Source organism: Solanum tuberosum, unplaced genomic scaffold, assembly GCF_000226075.1.
Source record: "Solanum tuberosum cultivar DM 1-3 516 R44 unplaced genomic scaffold, SolTub_3.0 scf00145, whole genome shotgun sequence".
In the NCBI taxonomy this organism is placed as follows: domain Eukaryota; kingdom Viridiplantae; phylum Streptophyta; class Magnoliopsida; order Solanales; family Solanaceae; genus Solanum; species Solanum tuberosum.
In genome coordinates, this window is record NW_006239069.1 from 661,509 (window position 1) to 670,989 (window position 9,481).

Sequence of the window (9,481 nt, forward strand, 5' to 3'; positions counted from 1 at the left end):
ATATAATGTATTATACCTTACCTCACAAGAAATTGTTTCTTTGTACGGGTAAGTGCATCTCCAATGCCACACAAGTGGCAGAGCAAGCTGGTTGGTTTTCTTAATCTTTCTAAATACCTTTTCAACGACTGGACATATTTATTTTGCTCGCTAAGTGCTTAGCTTGTATACTAATTCTTTATTTTCTTTTGATAACACTTAGCTGATACGTATACTATAACATTGGCTAACTAGACTGTTATGCAACTGTTGTACCTCTTCAGCTTTTCTTTTTTCTAATTTCCAGTGCAATTTCTTGCTAACTCTTGCTGCTACTCTACATTACCACTTGATGCTACACAAACAAATAATTGCATGTATGACTTGAATCTTATGAAGGAAGATGTTGAAAAATTATTAGCACTAAAATTAGTGAGATTTATTTATCTTTCTCTTCTTTTTTGGTTGGAGTTGTCTATGACACTTCATTGTGTTATTCTGCTTTTATTGTAAGTTTTTGTGTTATGTTGTGGCCAATAGTTGCCTATTCGTGCGTTATGTGGCATTTCACAGTACAGATAGAATGTGTATAATGCTTAACCAAAATTGTGGCTCTAAAATTATGAAGGAAGAGCAAAGAATATTTTTAGGTACGCTCAAGTCCTATTTTACAAACGTTGGGTAGCCTCTTATTCGAGGCATTTTAACTATCTTCTTATGATTTTGGAGTTGCTTAAGTCATACTATCCGTTTGGCAACAGTAGAAGGGCCAATTCTCACTTGACGACATGTTGGATTTCAATCCAAATCCTACAAGAAATTGATGGCAATAACTTTATGCAGAGCTTTCCATCATACTTTCTTTCATTTTTTAGCTTTACATCCTGTTTCAGGACCGATTGATGTGTTAGTAGTTCTAATAAATGGATAGTAATTGCAACAATAAAGTACTTGACTTCATTTTCATCACGTGATCATGAGATATCCTTTGTATTATTTGTTACTATTTTATTTGATAAAATTTTATTGTGGAAAACACAATGCGCTAGAGGCCCTGAAGTTGATAGAGCTTTGGTTGATCATGATGCCAAAGCTCTTTTCAAAGCTGGGGAGCGACAACTGAAATTAATGAGAAGACTTCTATACGAATTTTCTCTGAAGAAGCAGGGCACACTTACTGCTGTTAGTTCTGCTTTTCACACCTATTCATATTTTAAATTATAGTTAGCCAATGAATTGCTACTCTTACAGTCTGTAAAGAGTGAAACTTCTGAACTCTTTGAGTTTGCTCTCTTGACTATTTTGCAATGTGCTGAGAATTCAGCAAAATACTTCGCTAAGATACTGAGTTACATTTGTTTAAATTGTTATCAAATCATAAACATAATGACTTCTGCCTATAATATTAATATTTGAACTCATGTTCTCGACTAGCTCCTTCTTTTTCTAAAGTGATATATTACCTTTCTCATTCTTTATTTTAATGTGGTGATTGAGTTTGTGGTTGGGAATTGTGGGTGTTGTTTGGCATTTGTAGCTGAAGGGTGTGTACATTTTCTAATTTTCTCATGTTTGATTACACTTATTTGAACAACGACTTCCTTAAGGATCAAGGGAGTAAGAAAATCATTTATTTCCATTATTCACCCATCAAACATCGAAAAATAAGTAAGAAAACCACTTATTTCTAGAGAACATTTTTCCTCCCTAGCGAACACACCCTAATTCTAATCATTCAATAGTATTCCCTTTTTAATTAATAACTGTCTACTTTTATTTCATCAACTTTTAAAGTTTATGTTCCATATTATATTATTGAAAAAACTTTTTATGTTGTTTGGACTCTCTAAAAGTATCTATGGGTGTGTCGAAAGAATGCAACACAATTTGGAAAATAAATTGATGGAAAAAATTATCATCCACTCGTCACGATTATCAAGGCATTAGTTTCTCAGTATATCTATCATTTTTATTATCATTATAATTGGTGTATGTCATTACTTATTATTTTATAATGTGTCTCAAGGTAGCCATTAGAGTTATTAGAGGATCTGCTTACGCTTGCCACCCTTGCCATGAGGACAAACATCAAGTATACCTGCATAGACGCTATGACAATGGAGATTTTAAACATTGTATATGTTGCTTGTGTTGATATTTAATAGCTCAATTTGTATTATGTCATCTATATGTTACCATTTGCGATGAGTTCCTGGGTATGTTAATTGAGAGGTTATAAATAAAGATTCCGTCTGATTACTCAATCCTCTCTTCTGTCCCATTTGAACATGTGCTTAAGGATTTTAGCCATTACAGAAAATTGATACATGTGCTTAAGGATTTTAACCATTACAGAAAATTGATTAGTTGAGGTCCTAAATAGCTTAATGGTTCCGATATTGTATTGGGTCCGTGCTGGCACGGGCTATACTTTCTAGTATTATAAATAAAGCACACCTACATAAATTATATCAAAAAGGAAGAAAAATTAAATAATATTTAAAAAATACAATAACGTGTGTATTTGAAAGTGTATTTGGAAAGATAAAAAGTAAGAAAATTTAATATCATAATTATCATCCCAAAAAATTAGGCACACAACCCCAAAAAGAAGGAGAGAAGTAAATCGAAATTAATTAATTAAATAAAATTCGAAAATTATTTTTTCTATTATGTTTGTAATAAAAAAGAAGTATGTGCATATATTGTTAATAAAAGTCTTAAGTAGTACCCCATCCGTTCAATTTTACTCGTCAGACTTTGACTTGGCACACACATTAAGAAAATAATTATTGATATAGGTACTTTAATTACCAAACTATCCATATTAAATGATGTCTTGAAAAATGATTTGGAAAATAAGTATTTAATGTTGAGGGTAACACATGGAAAACATTATTGTCTTTTCTTGATATGTCAAAAGTGACAAGTAAAAATGAAAATCTATTTTAGGAATAAATGACAAGTAAAAGTGAACGGAAGGAGTATATTATTGTAATTTTCACTTTTCTTTTTCCTAAAACATATTGTTTCTTTTACTAAATTAACAATAGTAATTAGTCAAAAAATTCGGTAAAGAAAATATAAAATTAACACAAGAAATATCGTCCTCAAACTTTAATAACCAACTGTTGGAATCGAATAAATTAGAAAGAAAAATTAAAGAGAGAATGAATGATAACTCTTTGTATTGATTTTTGCATTGATTCAAATAGAAGAATACATCACTATTTATAAATAATTAAAGAGAATAAAATATATTATTTTCCTTCTAGATACTAAACTAAAAGGAAACTAAATATTTTGCAATTAATGTAAACCCTAGACTTGAAAGGAAATTAGATACTATAGAATATATATTTTTTAGACTACAAAGAAAAAGTAAAAAGATTCTACCAAATTTCAACTCTCTCCCTCAAACTCAAGTTGATGTTTCTAACTTGAGTTTGAACACTTAATTATTTTAAAAAAATATATTCTCCTTGTTTTTGTTGTGGCAATTAATAGAATTCATCCTCACATTTTTCTTTCTACTAATAGTGCCTGTGATTTATCTTGAGTGTCTTTGAACTTGCACACTTTTGTAACATGAGCTATTTGTTTGCAATTTCCACATAATGCATCAGATCTCCATCAACAAAAAAATAATTCAAGTGTGTTTTCTTTTTGCAATTGTTGCAAGGAGGATAATCAACTTTTCTTTTTTGATAGTTTGCATAAAAGATACCTTCAACAACTTTATCTTGTTTGAAAGCTCTTCTTTGATTATTGCATTGATTCAAATAGAAGAATACATCACTATTTATAAATGGTTAAAGAGAATAAAATATATTATTTTCCTTCTTAATACTAAACTAAAAGGAAACTAAATATTTTACAATTAATGTAAATCCTAGACTTGAAAGAAAATTAAATACTATAGAAGATTTTCTTAGACTAAAAAGAAAAAGTAAAAAGATTCTACCAAATTTCAACACCAACATATTCTCAAATAGAGAAAGATTATGAAAAGAAAACTCCCTCCATATTTTCTTCACCTAATTATCTATAAAGTTCTCTGATATATATGTTCGTTTCATAAATTCATCTAGTTTAATGTGGACAATTTAGTTATATTTTTAAATTATAGATAGCCATTTTTAATTAGACACACTATTTAAAATACTAATCAAGTGTACATGCTTTGTACAAGTGTATCGCGTTATTAATAGTTTTTTTTTTTTTTTTAAATGTACAAAATTTTAGATAAAAAAGTTACTTAAGAGTGGAACATGATAACTCACTATCATACTAACAATTGAGGAACAACATTAAATGTAGTGAACAAATTTTTGTAATTGATATCAAAAGTCAAAATTATGTTGATATTGATACACAAAAACACACACTAAATGATAAGGTAAAGAAAAACGAACTAAAATATATAAGACTAATAATATAACACATTTAGTTATAAAAAATTAACAATAACAAAAAAAAAAGGAAAGAGGTCTGAAATATATCTGAATTTTGACCGAAATTATTGTAACAATCTCAAACTTTGGGCAGGACCTATTACCCCCCTGCACTATTTAATAGTATATTTTAAAGAGGGAAAAAGGACAAATATACCCCCAAACTATCGTAAATGGTATGCAGATACCCTTCGTCATACTTTTGGGATATAGGTGCCCCTGCCGTCCAAAAACTAGAGCATATATACCCTTTATACTAACGGACATACACGTGTCATAATCTTATCCACCGACCTGACATTTACTAAATTTTGGATCGACGAATAAGATTGTGCCACATGTCCCTATTTAGTCTTTCGTTAGAGTGAAGGGCATATATGCTCTAGTTTTTGGATGGCAGGGGCACCAATGTCCTAAAAGTGTTACAGAGGGTATCTTCATATTATTTATTATAGCTCAGGGATATTGTCATGACCCAGGGGTACCCCCTAGATGTAACAAGGCGTATAGAACCACGAGGGACTCCATACTAGCAACTTAGTCCTCATAACATAAGAAATAAAACAATTTAGAGTAAAACAATATTCCAAGTTTAAAGAAAATCTTTATAAAAGAAAGCGAAAGTCTAGACACTTGTCTCATCATAGACATCTATTAAAATTGAATGAAATTGGGCCTAGTGATGAGTCCACGATTTGAATTCATTTAGAGCTTTATTTTAATAGATTTAGTGTCCTCAAATACATATTTTTGTGCCATTAACTGATGTAAATCCTTGAATTTCAAGTATTTAGATTGAGGAACAAAGCATGGACACAAATAAGCAAAAAGGAACAAGGCAGCTGAAAGAACGAAGAAAAGAAGGTCTGAGGATCGCCTAAACCATTGGGCAAGTTGCTGAATGGCCTTCACCTCGCCTAATGTTCCAGTGTGCCAAGCCCTGAAGGAGAAAATCAAGTCGGTGATAGAAGAGAGTTGTCGGCGAGTCGCCGAATAGTTTCGCGATGCAGTGCCTTATCTCCCAAAGTTACAGAACCTCAAAGATGCTGAAGGCAAAAGCAAAACGACGATACAAATGACCAAAGGACGGATCGCCGATTGGATCGGCGATCCCAACTAGCTGCGTCGAATGGACCTTTGCAGCACATTTTTTGACAAATATAAATACTTGTTGGAATTTTTAGTTTAGTATGCAACTTCAGAGATAACATTTTATTTTCTAAGTTTTCAAGTAGAGAACATTTTGCTTAGCTTTTGAAGATTTGAAGACTTCTAATTCCAAGAAATTGGAAGTGGGTGTTGAAGATTCTTCATCTTAGGCTCGATTGAAGTGAATATAAATCATACCCAGTTGATGTTACTTCGATTTGGTATCATTGTCTTCCTTTTTTCTATGTCTAGCTAAAACCCCAATTCTTGGGGTGTGATTTTGTGAATACGGGTTAAATTCCTGTTGGGTATTGCTTATTGTTAGTCTATTTGCTATTTGAATGTGATTTCGTTTAGTAGTTGTGTTTGAACTTAATGGGACTGTAGTTGCAAATACAATTTCATCTTAGTGTTTTTGGCATGCTTGAGAGAGAGGTTTTAAAACTAAGACTACTAAATCAATAACCGGTGGTTATTGCGTCGTCGTGGGTTCAACTCGAGAGAATGAATCCTAGGACTTTTCCCACACATTCAGCTCGAGAGAGTGAATGGGCTATGACAGAGGCTGTGCTTAAAAGCGGCAACTCGGTGTTCGAGAGAAACCGAGTTGATTCAGGGTAAGTTGCACGAGAGAGAATTTACCCCCACTAAAGTCTAGCCTAGTTACAAATGTTCAACAATTGACTATCAATAGCATTTACTTAATTGTGTAGTTTATCCTATATTCCTATCACTTCCCAAGAATCCCGTCTCCCTAATTCACATCTTCTTATTTTCGCTGTTTTTGTTTATTAATTAAATACAAACACCCGATTGATAATTGACATTTGTGTCAACCCCTTCATTTATTATGTTTTTACTCGATACTGTATTTAGCTATGGTTAACTATAGTATATTCGTGCTTAACTCTTAATTCTTAGAAATCGCTCCATTGGAACTCGACCCCAACCCTTAGTTGGATTATATTACTATTTTACGATCGTAGACACTCGAATTGAAAGTTGTGTCTTGATTACGCAAACATCAAAATGGTGCCACTGTCGGGAAGTGGTGTTATTTGATAATCTTTAGTTAAGTTGAATTTCGTTCTTGTTAATTATAGTTACACTTACTTAATTTTTAGTTTTGTTTTGCTTGTTTGTGTATTGAAACAGGAAATATGAGTATGAATGGTAACTATGGGTACCAAATGGATCAAGTGCTATCTTCTCTCTACCCAGAGCCAAAAGAGGGGTTTGCCTCATGAAAATGAGGCAAACCTCACTAATGGAACTTGAGTGAAAAAGTTACGTCGTGCCACGACGTTAAATAAGGCGCTTCTTGGGAGGCTACCCAAAGTTTTACCGCTTTATTTTTTCTTTAAGAAATAATGGTGTAGTTGTTTTGTGTAGGTCGAAGTATGGAAAGTGAGTGAAAAGTGTAAATTGGCGAGCCAAAGGTTCAGTCGGCGCATCGCCAAAGAAGTCGGCGACCCCGACTTAGATCGACGTTGGACTAAAGACAACTTCAAAGTGGATTCTATAAAACTTGGCGTGCCCAGAAGATTATTGGCGAATCGCCGACCTGGTCGGCGATTGCGATCTAGTCCACCGTTTGGACCCCTCAGTTTAATTGGAGGTCCAGTAAAACTCGGTGAGGTAAGTATCCACTCGGCGAGTCACTGAATGGATCAGGGACCACGACTAATGTCGCCGAATGGGCGAGAACTGGAAGGTTTCTTAAAAGGCCAAAGGTTTAAACTTTCAAACTCTACACTTTCCCTCACTTTAGACCTTCACAAACTCGCACTCGTTTAGTATTTTTAATATTTCTTGTGTTTTTACTATATTTGAGTTGTTGATTGGTGCTCGGAGTTGGATTACATTGCCACATAACATTTCAAAAGTATTTTAATCGGCATCAGGATGATTGAGAAAGATTCAACCAATTTGAACTGCTCACATCACAATAGTAGTAGCGTAAAGGCCGTAAGTCGGGGGGCGGCCATAACATAAGGCTATTACTTTCACACCTCAAGGTTAGTTTTCTGAACCCTGAGTTTATTTTTATCGAATTTGTAGTCATTTGCAATGATATTATCTTGATGAAGTGTGTTGGGCCTCTCTTATAGGATTAGAATGTTTGAATGCCTATTTTAATTTGATAATCTTGCCCGTAATGTTTTGATTATTGAAATCCTTTATTCTTGTGCTTTAAAATGAATTACATTTTGTGGGGTTGTGCTTGCATGTTGTTTAAGTTAGTTGGGTGAAGTCTGCGTAGCCCGTATTTGTGCTAAAATATGTAATTTTCCAAATGATAGAGTGAGTGATGTCATTCTTAAGGGCAATAGTCGTCAATTTGGCCAAATTTGGCAAAACCGGGAGAAATCTGTGTATCCCAGGGTAATGGGTGCTACGGGTTTAGTTTTAATTTGAGTAGTGCATGTTTTGATTATGTTTTCAGGGGTTGCGGGGTTGAATTCGAGAAGTTGGGTTGAAAGTGGGCACGTTAGGTCGTTTGGCGAGATGGGTCAAGCTCACCGAACCACTCGGCGGTTCGCCGAAGGTCCCCATCTTGCCTTTAATTTCATACTTTATGTGTTATTGGGTTCTGTAACTTTCGGCGAGAATCCTGAGGTCTCCGAAGGCACTCGGCAACTCGCCGAAAGTCTTCTTGATCGCCTTTTGATTGTACCCCTAAATTTTTGTTGCATTGTAACTTTCGGTGATCTGACCCTTGCTCACTATAGCGATTTTGCGACTCACCAACCGGTTCGGCGAGTCTGTCTGCAACTGATTTTCTGTGTTTTTCTTTGTATATTTTCTAACTTTTTCTCAATGTTTTGCAGACATGGCCAGACCTAAAGTTGCAGTAAGAAACATGCCACCCCGAAAGATAAGAGCACAAAATTGCAAAATAAATGAAAGGAGGTCAAATCCTCCCAAGAAGGGAAGATAAAAACCTCCACCTGGAAACAAAGGTAAAGGCAAGAGGCTTATTTTTGATACGGAGACTACTCCCCGAAGCCCCCCTATTATTTCATGGGCCCGGGGATTCTATGCAATTGTGTGGAATTTTTTGGCAGATACACATGTGGCAGCTCCTGGTGGATCTGGTACAACTGTTCCTCCTGAGGTGACCCCGGGCACTGATGCCCAGATCCAGAGTACTACAGCGGGCACTGATGCCCAAATAGATGGAGTGAATGCTTAGACAGGAACCCTCTTTACCTCCTTCTCTGTTTCACTTTATTTTAACTTTTGGATATTTTTGTTTGCATTTGAGGACAAATGACTTTATTTGTGGTAGGGTGAGGCCTACCTTTTGTGTGATTTTTTTGTAAATATTGATGTTTTGTTTATATATTTGGGTTTTGAGCTGAATATGTGTTATTCGCTGCTTTTTGTAGAAGGTTTGAGCTTATAGCTCTGTGTTTATAATTGTAAATGATTTTTCACCCTTTCGAAATTTTTTTGCCACCTCATGTTTATGTTGAATGTGGTTGTTCATTTGCAAATTTGAGTATCTGTTTTGATCAATACCGACGACTTGAATAGTGCTTATAATCTAACAAACATGAATGTGCGGCTACGATGAGACCAAATGAAGTTGCATTGTCAATATATGAAATCTTTGCATCTCGTTGTGACTTATCAAGTACCAGATTGTGTCTCTTGTGATGAGCAGTGCACACTAGTGAAAGTGTGGAGTCTTGTTTTGACAGTGGGATTGATGCGTTGTGTGATGAGCTTACCGTGAACCATGTATGATGACACCTAGAATTTGCCCCATTAGTCCGGTTAACTAAGTGAGTCAATTTATTAAGATGATCTTAGGCAACTTTAAAAAGTGTGAACCAATTTGACATTATACCTCTTTTTGTGGCCTACCTTGTGAGTGTGTGAACCCCGTTTGA